The sequence below is a fragment of the Tachypleus tridentatus genome, chromosome 1 (assembly GCF_004210375.1).
Source record: "Tachypleus tridentatus isolate NWPU-2018 chromosome 1, ASM421037v1, whole genome shotgun sequence".
Lineage (NCBI taxonomy): Eukaryota > Metazoa > Arthropoda > Merostomata > Xiphosura > Limulidae > Tachypleus > Tachypleus tridentatus.
Window position 1 is genome coordinate 43640239 of NC_134825.1, and position 18194 is coordinate 43658432.

General features: G+C 32.1%; 1 pseudogene; it reads right to left on the reverse strand.

The window, feature by feature from the left end:
- LOC143232390 (UDP-glucuronic acid decarboxylase 1-like) overlaps nt 1-18194 on the reverse strand; it is a 37168-nt pseudogene that overhangs the window by 5064 nt on the left and 13910 nt on the right.

The following is an 18194-nucleotide window of genomic DNA, read 5'->3' on the forward strand; positions in this document are numbered from 1 at the left end:
ATCAAAGCTTACAAAGTCATTAGTTACTATGAATATGATACAACTATCATACATTTTCTAATACATTCTAATGGGTGTTGTGGATGCTGGTGTTTGGATATAGTGCTTTTGGAATCCTGGCATTGCATCTGTATCCTCTTATAGGGTCCCATGGTGGATTGGGTCAGTGGGCAGTGAATCGTTTTTCTTTCATTATGGATCCACAAATCTAAGTAAAAAAAACAGATCATCAGTAAACCACCATGTCTTAAAGACTGAACAGCAGTTTTCACCTCTTTTTATGTCTATACCTCATTTTCTCATACTATTTTCATACATATCATATCATATCATATCATATCATACATTTTCTCATATTGGTGCTAATAATCTCTCAAAAGTCTGCAGGAAAATAAACATAAATTATTTTATTAATAGAATATTTGGTGATGTATTCATATAAAATCATTGGTATTTGGACAAGATATTCTGTAGCACAAATAAAAGTTAATTATGTACCTGTGTGATTAATTTTAAGTAGTAATGTCACTAATATATACATATATATATACAAATTTGATCACTTGATCACCACAACATACCATTATTGGAATATTTTGTAAGGCTTGAATAATAAAATTGTTGACTACATATCCACCATTAATGTGCATTCAAGAGCCATAGGTGTTAAAGACCTGAGCCACTCTTATACCAACTTTTTCCTGTGTTTAAAGCAAAAATTAAACCTATAATACATTTTGCTTTCAAAAAATCTAATAAATAGAAATATTTTACAGATGAAGAAACTAAATATTCTGTCAAAGTAAAACAACATGTAAAATGGTACTCTTTATTTTATATGTGTCTTACATACTGTTTAAACTGTTTCTTACTACATATCTTAAACTTTGAACTTAATATTGTTCATTGCTAATACATATATTACTTTTGTTTCTTTTCTTCTTTCATTGCAGTTAAGCAAAAAGCTACACAATGGAATATCAGTGCTGTGCCTACTATAGGTATGAAAACTTGATTTTTCTCTTTATAAGCCCATAACCATACTACTAAACCACTAAGATGGGTACGTAGATTACGTGAGTCATATTATATTGTAAGTTGACACTTCAGGCAACATACAGATATAAAAATATTCCTTTTCTGTATGTCAACTAAAGGGAAATTTTAACTTTTTTACTTTTTTTAATCTTCAAATAAGCAACTTGTTTTTATACCATTCACTGCTGGTGGAATCCTCATATATTTCATCCTATTTAACAGTTCTGTAACTTCACTTATACTCAATATAAGGAACTTATCAAAAAATCACTCATTTGCTAAGTAAAATACATAGAAAATTCATCAAAATTACTGCAATACTGATGGTATATTTCTTTATGTTTGTCTGTATGGCCCTCACTATTAAGCACTCTGTTGCCAACAAAATCCTGAATGTACAAATAATTAAGTGCATAAAGATTTAGAAGACTAGGTTTTAAAAATTGGTTGGGTCCAATTCTACAGGGTGTTTGGAAAGTAACTGTGCAGTTTTGTAATCATATTGTATTCAGTCTATTTCAAGCCAGCAACTGATAGCGGTGTTTAGAAACAAAATAAGAAGGATCCAGGCCTGTATTGATGCCAACAGAGGTCACTTTCAACATTGTTTATAATATTTATCATATTTACCTTTTGTATTCTATATTGAAACATGTCTGTTAATAAATATATAAGTGCACAATGACTTTCCGAACACCCTGTAGAATTAAACAAGGAAAGAAACGAATTCACCAACTAAATTAGTTTAGTTCAAGGTACTTAATAAAAGTAATTTAGTATTTGTTTTAACTCACAATATTAACAAATGACCATCAAAATGCAGATTTTAAAAAGGAGGAAAAAAATTATTATTCTCTTACACCTCTGGCTTTGAAGAAAAAAAAATGAACTGTTTTATGAATAAATTTAATATCATGTGGTAAGATTCAAAATAATCAACACCCAGAAAATCTACTACAAGTAAGAAAACAAAGATGAGAGTGATACAATAAAAAAAAAGTTACCAACTGTGTTCGATACATGTTTGGTCAAGAATACATCTATAAAGGAATATTACAAAGACAAATATGTTAACATGAAAGTAAGTCTTACGTTGTCCGGATCAGTAAAGATGATAATAAAACTAGATGTTAGCTTCAAAGATGATGATCAAGGAAATAACTGTAAATTAAAATCAATTGTACACCTCATTTAGGGCTAAACCAAACTCTTAGAAACTCTTCTAAATAGTTATTCCCTAGATTATCTTCATTTTGTTAAATTAAAGTGATGAATGCATCTGTATTTATTAGTTTATTACTAATTGTTATACTTTTTATTTTGTTACATGTATACAACAAAAATAAAGCAAGTTTAAAGTCCTAACTTATAAAAAGAACAGTTTAGTCCACTTATTTGTAGAGAAGATATCAGAACTGTAAAAGATTAAGTTTTGTTTTACTAACACATGGAGGATAAGTTTTGTTCTCTTTCTAAGATAGTAATTTAAAGCTGTTTCATTGTTGTTGATTGTAACAGTTGCATAATATTTGACAAAGACTCTAGCAAAGGAGTAAAAAAAACCGCTAAAATAAATATTTTAACATGAGAAAAATTTGACAGTCTTCTTAATTTAGTTTTATAAATTGTTATGAGTCTAAAAAGCATTTATGAATTTCTAATACACACAGCTTATTGTCATTTCTTCATTTGCATTCATAAAATTTAATTGAAACACAAACACTTCAAATATAGAGCACTACAACTGATTTCTTAGCAAATATATGACTAATAAGGATATAAAACCATTATGTTACATAACAATATTATGCCTGAAAACTAGGCTTCTTAAGATCTTTGTCTTACAACCCACACATATTTTATGACCCTCGATACATCATGTTTCCATGTTATTTCAGTAATATCACAAAATCAGCAGTGCTATATGATGAGATATTTGTAATTAACATTAAAGTCAATTTTTATATATTAACTTTCACAGTCGTATTACTTGACCTTTATTTTCTCCAAGAAACACTTCAATAACAACAAGTAAAACTGCAGGCCTTATGATATCACAATCCAGTACACATTGTTAAAATATTACATTATCTGGCACACTGTTTAAACTTATACAAATCGATATTATTTGCAAAAGTTTACTTCTTTTAGAAATTATGTATAGCTGTTTCAAAGAAGTGCCTGAGAAGTCGGAGAAAAATCCACTGTATGGCTTCACTGCATTTAAATTTCCAGCCAAAGTAATTACATCAACAAAATAATCAAGCATGGGACCCAGAAAATTGCTTTATTTCTATTATACAGAATACAAAACAAAAACTTAAATCACGATACAGTTAAATTGTTGAATTGCATTTTATCATAAACATGTTTCTGATGTAATTATTAAACAAAAAAAATTACAATCCATATAAAGAAGAACAAGAGATCTAAAACAAATAGAATGCAAGATAGAATTGTGGTCCTAACTTTAAGATGATATACTTATGATTTATTAATTGAATTTTATACAGAATTTGTGGCACAAGTAACTTCAAACATTCATTGCTTTCAAACTATTTGTGTTAAAAATAAGTAACAAACATGTACCAAACCACACGATTCCATATGTTTTGCATATTAAAAATGTTTTATTTTGTACAAAACTTCCCAAATGAAAATTACAATTAAAGATAAAAATAAACTTAGGTTTAACAATTTGGATTTTTTACATTGATTTATAAACAACTTATGTTAATGACATTTATATCAGAAAAAAACCTAATCCTAACACTGAATATTTCACTTACAGCAAAAAGAAAAACAAAAATCTATTTCATAATAAAATAAATAACATACAATAAACTGATATACTGACACAAGCTGCATGGAACATCTTCAACAATTATAGATTCAAAAACATGGTTATCAAAAATGAGAAAATATGACCAATGAAACCAATACCTTTCTTGCATAAGCATAACAGAGGGTCTCAGCCGCACGTTTTCCTTCATCATAACAACCTCTTGGACCAATTGGATTGACATGTCCCCAGTAATATTTTGACTGAGGATGAATCTCAGGATTACCATAAACTTCTGATGTAGAGGCTACTAGCAGTCCAGTTACTACTTTCTTTGCTGTGCCTAAAATTAATGAATGACTTATAATCGCATCAGTATGCAGTGATAGTGTTAATTTAACACTCAAAAGTTCAAAATAAAAGTTTAAGAAGTAAAGAATAGAATGTAGAAACTTTTATTGAAGAAAATTACAAAATCACATTTCTCTTGGTTTTACAAGTTTAAGGTGAAAATAAGTTGTAATTTTGTAGTATTTGCCAAATGAGATCATTACACCAATTAATACTTCTATTATTTAGAATATCAATTATAAACAGAGGTTTGTACTTTGACACTGAGAATCCTAATACTCAACACTTGTAATTATAGGTTCATTTTCTTATTTGATTATTATTTTAAAAATGCAGTGTTTATACTTACATTTAAGCCTTTCTTTATAACATTCTCTCTTAACAATATTATTAAGCAGCTTTATGTTACATTGTATTATATTGTTACTGTTTGAAACTGTTCTTTCTAAAGTTCTGATTGAATATGAAAACTACTCGCTCAATAACTAAACAGGTTTTGTTTTTATTTGTACTTGTCAACTATTTTTTGAGATTTTAATGCTGATGATGGAATTAGAAGCAATTCCAAAATACCAGATGTTTTTCAGTATTGCCGTGTTTTTAATACTCATTAAAAAAACTTTCTCCTGAATTTGATAAATCAGTTACAAATATTCTGACACAGCAATACAGATATTGCATGTTACATCTGTATTGTACTCTTGAAAGGCTTGGTCTCAAACTTAGGGAGATCTTGATTGATATTCAATTTTAAACATGTATGAACTAGAAGTTATTCCAAAATTACTGAGCTTCAAGACAAACAATACAAATCTTCAAGACTCTTTTGATTACCATTCCTGTCTATAATAAACATAACTGTAAAAAAATTGAAGACAAATATCATTGGGATAAAACAGCTAGCAAACCAACATACTACAACCAGTCTTGAACTTAAGAAGAAAACTGTGTGGATCAAATATCATAATCTCCCCAACCTGATGTCAAGTTTAACAAGCTACTTTCCGTGATAAAACCTCTTGGCAAAAATCATGATAACATTAATTTTAATTTTAGCTACCTTAAGTGATCAATGTCAGAATGATCTCTCAAAAGGTGTATATTTTTTCTCTATCTACCCATAAACTTAGTTTCTCAAATTACTTTTCCATTTTAATCTATCTAAAAAACTTTTAAATCCTTTTCTAGTTTTAACAAAGATAGTACACCAAATATAGGATGTCTTTTCAAAACTAAGTTTGAGAATGTGGCTTTGTCCTCCTAATATAACTTCAACACCTTAAAAATACATTATTCTATTTAAATCATTGTCAGTAATTGAAATGTTGTTGTTATATGGCCAGATAAATGCGCATGTCATAATTTTAATATATTCACTGCCAAATATGTACATGTGCATGCTTGACATTTGTTTATGTGTGCTCACAATGCCATGTGCATCAAATATAAAAATGTAAACATTGAATGTTTTAGATTTGTTGTTATTGCTACAGTTTAAGTTCAAAAAACAAAGGTATTGAACTAAAACTCTCATCAGCACTTGCCACAGATGATGCCAAGAGTTGCAGTAGTTAACATGTTAAACAGATCTAATGGAAGGCATTTTAAATCACAGAAAAAAGTTTAAACCCTTCAATAATGATTGAATTGATCTTACTCTTAAGTGTGAGGGAAACATCAGTGGATTGTAAGATATTTCAAAAATTGTAAACACGTCTGTGATACTACGTTTGCAAAGCTTCATCCTACAGATTCCCATTTAGTCTTAGGTATGGTTTATTTAGAAATAGTTTATTCCTCATACACATTCTACCTACTCTCAGTTTGCACTCTTATAAACTTGCTAACTATGTTATATCTGCATTAAAACTCACTAACTGAGAATGAATTTACTGTTAAAGACACCTTTTCTCCCCTGTTCAAGACGTTTAAGTTTCCTAATGCAACCCAATTTATTATAGCCAGCTTTGATATTAAATCCTTATTCACTGACATTCCACTTGAGGAAATAATTATTTAACAATTATTCCCAACCAAAAATGCTCTGCACTCTAACTTTAACTAAACAAAATTCAAACAACTTGTTAAATTGGCCCTTAAGGACAACCACTTTGTTTTCAATGGTCACATTTATGACCAGATAAACATTTTTCTTTGTCATTATGAATGTCAATAGCTGGATAACTGCCCCCTTTATTACAAACCAGTATTATATAGAAAATATACTGGTGATACCTTTATACTCTTTCACAGCACTGATCACACAAAGAAGTTTTTAAAATACCTAAAATCACAATAGCTATGTATAAATTTTACACAAGATGAAATAAAAACTATATTTTTAGGCATCTAAGTAAACAAAATATACAATATTTCTGTCCCATTTATTTACCATAAGAAAACACTTACTGGCTTATACGTTCGTTTTGATGGTTCCATACCAAGCTCATCCAAATGTAACAATGTTCTAAATCTACTAGACAGAAAGTATGATATCTGTTCTGACTCATCACTCAGAACTTTCAAAAATTCATAAGATATTTATTTTATATTTATATTTATATAAGGATATCCCCTTATTTTCTCACACTTTATTATACAAACGTTTGTAGCAAATAAAACAGGATCTATAATAAAACCACACATTCTCAAACTATTCAATATTTCATATCACTCCTATCTTGGGCAAACACAGTTTTAAGTTCAAAAGTAATCAAGACATATTAACCACGAATTAAACAATGTTTAGTATTTAGGTCAGCATTTTAGAGTTAAAATGTATTTAAAATCAAATATACTTTACCCACCCCTATTAACTGTATGCCTACCTAAACTGAAAAAATTATACATCACCTTCAAATACATGCACACAAGCACATGGGAATTTCAGCAAGAAGCAGATGTGTGCTAACTAATTCACCTGAGTATTGTATCTGATTACATAGTGAGAATAACCACCATTTCCTACTTCTTGAAACCTTTAAAACTCTTGACAGATTACTGTCTGAGATTACTAACACTTCATTATAATAAAGAAATCATCTCAGTTTTTAATTATCACCAAACACTAAATACCAACACATTGTCATTAATTTAATCAATTCCTGATTATCACTTTATTTAAATGATTATTATCATTTTTCATATTTTAAAGATGTAGTATTTATACTTATATTTAAGCTTTTCTTTATAGTTTTCTCTCTGGACAACATTATTAAACATTTTTATGCAGTAAGTTTCATTGTACATTCAATTATATTATTACCCTTTAAATCTGTTCATTCTACACTTCCAACTAAATATGAAAACTACTCACTCAATAGCTGACATTGTTTTTGTAGTTAAAATAGAGTGAACTAATATTTTGAGGTTTTAATGCTGATGATGAAATTTGAAGCAATTTTGAGACGTTTGTAAAATAAGTTGTTTTGGTATTACAGTGTTTTTAATATATTTAAAAAACTTCATTTTCTAACTGATGAATCAGTTGCAAGGCTTTATTCATAAGCAAAATTTTGTTTTTAAATCTTTACAACAGAAAAGAAAATTAACTTACTGAGCATATTCATTATACCTAAATTGTTGGTTTTAATTGTTTTTATCAGATTCAACATAATGTTGAGGAGAAGCAGGTGTAGCTAGATGATAAATTCGGTCCACTGGATAAAATAAAGAAATCAGAATTACAACATATGGTTTACTTCAACTGACTGAAGACAAAATTCCTTAAATTACTTCTGAACTGAGCACTCTCATCACATTACTATTACACTTATGAGATACAAAATCTTTCATAGCACAGATGAGATTTTGATGTAATTGTGTTGATAAACAAAAACAAATCACAGATTTTTTATCTTGAACATCACATAATTCAGTTTTTAATTCTTTCCCAAAGAACTTCATGAAGTCTTTATGTAATAAACATTCATTTGTAAAATACAGTATTCATTAAGACAAAACAACCCAGGGAATGTGTGTTATACTGTAATTAATTTGTATGCTTAAGCACACACAGTATATGCCTCAGAGAAAGATTTCTCTGAGAAAAAGATTCATTAAGTATAAATACTACATCTTTAAAATATGAAAAATGATAATAATCATTTAAAAGAAGTGATAATCAGGAATTGATTAAATTAATGACAATGTGTTGGTATTTAGTGTTTGGTGATAATTAAAAACTGAGAGGATTTCTTTATTATAATGAAGTGTTAGTAATCTATGGCTTTAGTCAAGAGTTTGAAAGGTTTCAAGAAATATAAATCATATTTTCTCTACAGGATCCAAAAAGTTTTTATACCAAACTTTTACCAATTTACATGTCAAGATTACAATAGTGTATATACAAGTCAAACAGGACGTTCCATAGAAACGAAAATTAAAGAACATTCTAGAAACTTGAAACTAAGGAAAGTGGATTCAATCTTTGCATCTTACTTTATTCAAACCAAACACCAATTTGATCCAGAAAAAAAAATGCAAAGTTTTACATATCTCTGAAAGAGATAAAAACCTAAATAGTCTGGAAATTTTGGGAATAAACAGATGTCTAAACACAAATCCAGAAAAAGTTCCAACTCACTAAACTAACTTAAACTTCTTACTTCTTACTCCACTTGTCTGTATGTGAAAGTCAAGGTAACTTCTGGTTCTTCGTTTAAATATATATATATACCCTGTTACAAAACAGTTCAGTCTGTACCTAATAATGCTTTTATTTGCAAAACCATGAATGTGAATAAATGATGAAGTTATGAAACATACCTTTGTCCTGTTTTCCTTTAATTCCATACTATATACTAATTATTGTTATCCATTGGCTGTAGTGAAGAAACTTTCATAAGAAATATATTTTACATTTTAAAATGAGCTATTTCCAGGGTAGCTAAGCTAAACATGTCTATAACTGATCTCCAATCTCCCAATATTATTCGAACCACATAGATATGAGATTAAACGCTTGGAAAAGTGCAATAAATGGCCCAGAATTTGAAAGTGATTAGATAGAAAGTTATAGGAAAAAGACATTAAAGCCACAGTGAAGAAGCAATCAAACCTAAATAATCCAAAACCCAAGGGTTCAATAGATAAACTTAGAAACAAACCAACAGTCCTAATGATTAATTAGCCTGAAATGAAATAAATGTTCTTGAGTGGGTAAAGAAAACTTACTTTGCATATATCAACTTCTGGTCATCTGGAAGTCATAAATAAATGAGTAAAAGCTGTTGACTCTGGCTGAGAAGTAGACAGACAAGGAGGCAAGGCATGAGGAAGAACATTACATGTTGGTAATCTTGAAAGAAATGAAAACCAGAAGCAATAGAAATGCTAAAATCCTAATTAACATTTTCTGGCATGCTTTTCTTCTCCTGGATGGTGGACTAATGTAGGTGAAATTCTGCAAAGACAATGGATGCAGGAAAGAAATTTCAAAGTCAGCTGAAGAGATGGAGTGGGAGTAGTACTTTGTAACATATGAAGTGCAATAAAGAGATTAAGGTGTCGAAGGAACAAAAAGAGCTATGTGGTTAGAGAAACTAAATCAATAAGATCTGTTGCTAAGACAGACTGAAACGAAAAAACTGATCCTGATTAAACAAATCAGAACAAGAGTAATGGGCAGCTACTAGTTAACATGATGAACAGAATCTTATAATTAAAAAACTTACAGCATGCAGACCAAAGTAGCAGCAATAGACAAAAGGAGAAGATAGAAAACAATCTCCTACCCTAGAAAAAAAAATATCTTAAGAGTCAAGAACTTGAGCTGTAAGAAGAATACAAGTAGCCAACCCTGCAGAAAGGCTATTAACATTCAACTAAAGGCATCAGCAATGATTAGAAAATCAGAATAAGATGGTATACATAATTATTCTGTAATTCATGGGTTTTTTGCTAAACTCCTTAAGGTTTATCTGCTCTAGCCTTGTTCATAATTTTGAAGTAATAGATTAGATGGAAGACAGCTAATCTATATCATTTACTGGTAACTCTTGAACTACTCTTGTCACAGTGAATAATGGAATTTGACCATAAATCTTATAACAGACTCATAGATCAAAAGTGTGGAGTACAATATTTTATTCTGATGGTAATGGAGTGCAAATTATAAAACCTTAGTCCTACGGTCTGACATACTAACAACTGGGTTGTGATGAAACATTCAAAAAATGAATTGTACTCTCAGACATAATAGAAATTACTTCAAGATTTAAAACATAACATATCTGAGAAAAAAAGGAAGAAAACAGACCACAAGAAAGATCTTCAGAATTAGGGTTATATAACAAACTCTGCTCTTCAGAAACTGAAGGTGAATAAGTCTTAGAAAGTTTTGTTTATGAACACTACATAAAAAGTGTAGATATTCCACAAATGAGAGTGTACATTAATATGAAACCTGCTATAGAAAACAGCACACAATACAAAACTAAAATTCTGGTTATGTCGATCAATAAGGAATGACAACATAACATACCTGAGTATTAGAGGTAGACATAAAGCCTATAAAGTTGTAAAAATTCTGATACTGGTAGAAAAACTTGCAATAGTAGTTAATGATGATTTGAGTATGACTGAAAACAAGACAATCTGAACTTAGCAAGAAAGCAGAATCTGTGAATCTGTGTATAAGAAGTCACATGTAATTTTATATAAGTACTTACTAATCACACTATTCATAGCTCATTGAAAAAAATTTGCCGATTTTCTAAAAAAGGATCTTATATAGGAAGTATTGTATGAGGATAGTATTCAAATTGTGTTCTTTAGCCATAAGCAATTTATTATATTAAAATTATTCAATGTACAGAAATAAAGATTTTCATAAATTTTACTCATATAAACTATAATATTCTTATATATTGAAAAATAAGTTAAGAACTCCAAGTTCTCAGCACTATATTTGAAAATTATACTAAGAAAAATATAATCAAACCCACATGTACACTCCTAGTGTAAGTCACGTTCTCGTTGTGAGAAAAACACTCTTATTTTAAATTGTGTTCTGTTTATTGTGTGTTGTACATACCACAGTTATTTTTCTAATTGTCTGAAACTTAAGTACCAAAAAGGTTAAATATTTGCTGATTTTTGTTTGTGATGTCATTCAATAGATGGAGCAGGAGTTTTGGTTACATGGATCCTGCCATTATAGTAAGATAATACATCTTTTTCATTACTATCTTGTATTATTTGGTGGTCTCTGAATAATAAATTGGCTAAAACTGGAAATATACTTTTCAAACACTGCAACACATTGATCAAAGAGAATTTTTCAATCTCCAAGTAATATCTAGATCAACTCATCTTTGACTAACTCCAGAGGCCGGTTGCTTATGTAACAGTACTTTAACTTTACAGTAATACTTTGATTAAATAAATAATAAAACAATTTTGTTTTTTCACAGGTATTAATTCACCTATCTTATTTGTGCTTACAACATGCCTGGAAGATCCAAAACTTTCAGGCTCACATCAGGACTTTGTTGCAGGCTACATCTACACCAATGTGAAACATGCATGAAAGTGTAGTTAATAACAGAATAGCAAGCATACATTCCATAAGGTTTTATCTGAATACATTACATTATTCAGAGAGCTTTTCATAACAATATTTAAAATGGGAGAAAAATTAGTTCCATAGTTAAATATTTTGCTACTAAATCTACAAAGTTCAGGGATGTTAAAATTTTCCAACACTGAAAATGTATTTCCAATAGGTACATATCTCCAAACACTCACAGATATTTCAACTTTGGTTTGCCCTCCAAACATTGCTAATATGTTGAACAATGTATCAGTCTTTTATGCCATGCTATATTTTAGCATCATTGCAGCAACATGTGTATATCATGAGACTACTCTCAACCAATCATACTGTGCTACCTATACTAGAACAAGTAGCTCCCTCTACCATTGCAGCACAATGGAAAGTGGGTGAGAGGAGGTAAATATCTATCAAAAATCCACTGTTAGTGTTATTAAATGTTAACTTCTGAAATAGTACAACCTCTTTTTACCAACAACAAAACAAGCAGAAAACAGCTGCTATGAAAAAAACAAACAGGTGTGCTGCTAGTAAAATAGAAGGCATCATGGGGTATAGCACTACTTCTAGAACTTGTATGCTATTTTTCCAGCAAAGAATAATAAAAGACACATAAGTCAGGAGTGAACAGAATACATGGCTAGGGCCAAATAATCATATATGAATAAACCAAGTGTAGTCTGCCCAGGCACAAAACATCTATGGGAAGCACCTTAGTATGCACTGGATTACATCAAGTGAGGTCTATCCAGGCAGAAAACATCCAGTGCAAGCATCCTGCATGGTATTTTTTGTTCCAAATTTTGTACATATTATATATAAAGAGAACAATATGTACAGTCCAACTGGCAGAAAACTTCTAGTGGAAGCACCTTGTATTAATAGTGTACAGGAGGAACAAAACACTGAAGACAGTGCAATGGGCTCTACATCTTCCTTTTCTGAAAAGTGAAAAGACCTAGACTATAAAAATCACAGGTTAAATGAATGGGCAAAAATCACTATCTGCTTTACTAATGAAGTCCATGAATGTCACTTCTTAATATATATATATATATATATGCATGTGTATTGTTAGAACAAAACATGATATATTAATACAAATACACAACCAAATAAGTGGTTGGTGGTCTTACACAAACACCCCAACCCTACAGTAAGCATTACAATTTATGCAGAGTTGCTTAGATAAAAAATTCAGCAAACCTGGCAATACCTGCCACCAGGTATGATCCTAATATACAGTGTAAATCAACTGCAAAGGAAAGGAAAAAAAAATAGATACAAAATAAACTTACACCAGTCAAGGGCAAACAGACATGCGAAGAATCACCACAAACGGAAGATGATACCTGACCAAAAAAGACACAGCTAGGTAATGCAAATAATGCACAATCAAGGTATTGGGAATTGTCTACATACTAAGTTGAATAATCTCTAGTTCAATTTGTATTTGAAGTGAAAAAAATTTTAAAAACCACTGATAAGTCAGAATAAGCTAGTTGCACAAGTTGTTGAACCCAGCCAGTAAGGGGAAAAGGAGAAATATCAGGTGAAAGAGAGATATTTAACAAAATAAAGAGGTGAGAAAATAAGAACCACAAAAAAGCCAGAAGAGACAAATAAAAAAATAATAAACTGAACAAAAAAATACAATCTGGAACTGAATGAGAAATGGTAGGCAAGGAAATAGGAATATCCAAAGAAGTGAATGTCTTGGGAAAGAAGGAACAAACAGGATAAAGAATAACATAAGAAGAATGGTAAAAGGTGTGGGAAGTTATAATTTTCTGATATTAAAAATGTATTTCTTATTTCTGATAAGTGATTACCTCCACTGACAAGATTAGCTATTCATGTTCATTGCTGCCCTCTATACGTAAACTTTTTATATGCTACAAACCTCTCACTCTCCCTTATCAGAATCACGTTATTCCAACATATCTCTCATAAATCATCATGCATCACATATCCACCAACAGGAGTATAGTATACTCATCCAATGTATGTGACTCCCTGTACGTGCCTCTACCAAACTATAACTTTGAAGTCTGATAGTAGATGGAAGTACAGGAAGAGTGTGGGAAGGAAGGGTAGAAAGTGTGAAAAGAAAATACCTATCAGAAATACATTTTTAGTAGAGAAAAATTATGACTTCCCTCTACTCATAAGATTAGCTAAAATCATGATAGCATCTAAATGATACCCCTGTAGAGAGAAGAATCAAAATGGAAGATCTGAAGAGGAAAATGTACCACTTCTGATTAGGTATACTCTTCACATATATGTGGAATGTACAAGATATTGGGGCAGAAAATAAAAAGAGCACATCCAAGTGGGAAAAAATGTGGTAGGAAAGTGATTCTAACCAGAGAAAGATATCTTAACTCAATCCCACAATGAGAAAAGCTGGCAAACAATCATGCACCCCTGGGTATTGAATGGCTAGAGGGCATAGCAGACTGTACTTAGTAAGTCAACTACATATCAAACTTCCTTTAGGGTATCAACATCTGATGAGGGTAAGATGATAATCACACCATCTTCACCTCAAACTCAAGAACTGTGGAAATGTGAATCACTCATTTTCTGGGTATCACACAAGGATTAACTCTGAGCTGTCAATTCACAAACTTGACATCCAGTATCGAAACAATGTCTATCACATGCAATCAACTCTCCCAGCTATGAAACAGGTTGGGACAATCCAAATGACAATAACATCCTAGTAAGAAAAAAGGATGAGGTATAGCCAAGGACAGAACTGGAATAATCCCACATACCACCACTGCAAGCCACAACACAAACTTAGGAAATCAATGGAGGACGACAGACAATCTGAAATCTGTGTAAGTATTTATGTCAACTAATTCACTCTAAATCCAAAACCTGCCTGCAAAGTACTGACACTGATGAAAAAGTAGGATGATGGCTTCCAATCAAAGGGGTGAATTGCATTCTGACATCTCACTCCATTGTATTGATTATTACAAATTAGGTGTAATCATCACCTATATCTGCAGAATCCCACCACTCTATTCTTCACTGAATGGTTATGGCCATCTTTGTGTGGAACACATTCCAAAGGGTGCATCCATGGTTGACCACCCAGTGGCTTAAAACTGATGGGGGTTAAGGACTCCAATACTTCCTAGAAGAAAAGGGAAATTAAAAATGCATTGTAGAGTCTTCAGACAGTGCAATGGGTGATTAAGAAACACTATTTTGAAATGCAAACCACATTTATTGATTCAATTGAGGTATGATAGGGATGGGCAGCTACATCTTTTTGTTTGATCAGTGAAATCTATGGGTGACACAGTTAAGAACAAGCATATTTATGAAGCAAAAATCACAAAGTTATTCACCTGCATGGAATCTTGTGAGATAAAACACCCCATCTCAACAGTGAGCACTCTAAGGCTATAGAAGAGAATGCATGAATGAGTCAACATGACAGTACAAAGTATTTTAAAGAACATCTGGTCAGGCACAACTTGACACAGAGCAGAATCCATGTAATAAAAAGTATATAAAGGCTGCAGAAAAAGAAAGTATGAATGAAAACTGGTAAGGCAGACCAAATGGTAAGGGTAGAAGTTGAAATATCATGATTGGAGGTGGATTGCAAGTGGATCAAGAGTTGTGAACTTGCAGCCTAGAATGGAGCAATATGGATTACATAAGAATGAAGAACCCATATTAAGACACAGAAGCCTGTCTGAATCTGGTCGAGGCTAAAGACAGAAAATAAAAGGAAGGGAAATAAAAAAAAATGTCAGAGAGCCCGACTGAGCTGCTGAGGTCATTGAGAAAAAAAGAATGATTTGGATAAAATTGAACATAGGGAGGGTGTTAGGTTATGTGAAATGTCAAAAGCAAACAAATCCAACCTTGGACAACCACAGAGTAAGAGAAAGAAATATGTTTTACAAAAAAGATAAAATACAGAACCTATGAAATTAGTTCAAACAGAGGTAAATCAAGGGAATATTGGATCACAAAAATGAACCAATCCAGAAGTGAAGAACACCAAGGAGGGAAATGAGTAGGGTGAGAAGAAGAAAAGTAAAAACCCTAAAGCATTGGAAAATGAAAGGTATTGGATAAAGAATGTCTGATATTTAGAAAGCAAGGAGAATGAAGCCTCACAGCCAAAGAACTAGGTGGAAAATTTTCACCAACAAGCCACATTAGGCCTGTTAGTAGAAAATTCCCTGTTAGTAGACATGGCAGAATATGTTCCAATTGCATAGGTACACCTATATAGAAGATAGATGGATGGAATTAGCTAATAAAAGATGAAGGCCAGGCATAAAGAAGCAGGACATGAAGGTTTGAATGTAGAGCATGTGATCGAGGTTTACAAAGAAGGGAATGAAAAATAGACAAGGGAAAGAGAGAAGCTCTCATTGTAACCTTGAAAACCAAGGCTGAGTGGGACAAGAAAAAGTAAACACGTAGACTAGACAAGGAGTGGAGTGTACAAGGTAAATTACCCAATGTAATTGGATTGATGAGTTCATGAAAAAAAAAGTTCTGTAACCAATCAAGGTTGAAAGTATTGACTGTCAAAGCCAGTGGATGAGATAATGATGATCAAAATATAGGCTAGTAATAATGGTATCCCTATGCAGAGAATCTTACCAATGGTAAAGATCCCTAGAAATGAGGGGATCTAATACCCACTCTGTGAGATGTATTTGGTTGGAGCACAAAATACAATTCCTGACAAGATTGAAAGCACCCCACATATGACATGCCATAAGGCAAATATTATGTGTGTGGGTCCAGAAAAAAAAGAAAAGAGATTCAACATCTAAAATAATAGATTTCTGAACCAGGTGCCCAATTGGTTGGCAATACGTGCCACCACTATAGAAATATCTGAAGGACGCATCCCCAGGCAACATAAAGTGAAGAGAAATAAATGTACAGACAGAAGTTCAAAAACAGTGATATATAAATCACTTTCATGTTCAGATCAATTGCCCAAAGTTCCATGGTGATTCACCCAAACACTCCATTCCTGAATGGATATATCTGAGAAAAACATGTAGACCCAGATTAGTTCAGCTACCATACAGATCATGTGGCATGGTAGGAGGAAGGGAATTGGGGTGAAAAGTAAAATCCCAACAGAATTGGCACTACATACTGGATAACTCCTTTGTAGGGAAGGTCATGAACTGACTCTGCTAGACAACTGGAGAAGGAATGATCCCAATGATGAGGAACAGAAATTGGGATAGTAAATTGAGATAAGGAATGAAAACTGAAGGCAAAGATCCTCTGACAGAGCCCTTAAAAAACAAGTAAATGAGGAATGGGAAGAACAATCATAAGGAAGGGAATGTCTGGAGTATGGTAAAAGACAGGGAAAGTAAGAAGGTTTGTTTGTTTTTTTAATTTCGCACAAAGCTACAAGAGGGCTATCTGTGCTAGCCATCCCTAATTTAGCAGTGTAAGACTAGAGGGAAGGCAGCTTGTCATCACCACCCACTGCCAACTCTTGGGCTACTCTTTTACCAACGAATAGTGGGATTGACCGTCACATTATAACGCTCCCATGGCTGGGAGGGCGAGCATGTTTGGCGCGACGGGGATGCGAACCCGTGACCCTCAGATTACGAGTCACATCCTTAACATGCTCAGCCATGCCGGGCCCCAAAAGTAAGAAGGTACATGAGAAACCCTAACAGCCAAAGACTGGGCAGCAACAGTAGGGTGAGAAAAACAAAAGGCTAGAAAGGGCAAGAAGGAATGTAATCTTGCCGCATTGACCCTGCACTCAAATGACTAAGAATGACCTTCAAAGATAATTTTGCAAAGAAACAGAGTTTAAGAAGTTCCCTGAAAGAAAAATATGGAAGATGCATCCCACAAGTAATGCTTCGCACTCCAGAAAACCACAACAGGTGGTGAGAGATTGTGCTAAAGCCAACAAACAGGCCATGTTAGACCACAGGAGGGTTCCGAGTTCTGTCGAGAATTGATGAAGAAAACTTGAAATTAAAGCCAGCAAAGAATTGCACATGAAAAAGCATGAAGAACGTAGTAAACACACTTCTAAACACTATAGTGCTATTTGAGGAAGTGTGGAATTTGCTGTTATGGAGCTACATGTAGTGCAGTATAGTTGGTGGAAGGTAGTAACAGATCAACACATTTTGCTGCAATGATGGAAAAATCAAATGAGTATAAAAGAAAGATGCACTGTTCAAAAGTTTAACAACGTTTAGAGGACAAATCAGGTAGAGATAGCTTTAGATGAAAAAAAGTAGTGCAATTTCAGAACTTAAGATTTTCCAGGGCTTGTATAAATCCCATGTAACTGAGCTCTATTTTTTTGTGTATAACAAAATAAAAAACGTTTTCAGGTTAAAACTTACAAAATACCACAGTAATAACAATGACAAAAATTTAAATTCTTCAAGCCTTTTTTTTCCTTTTCAGCATGATTATAAT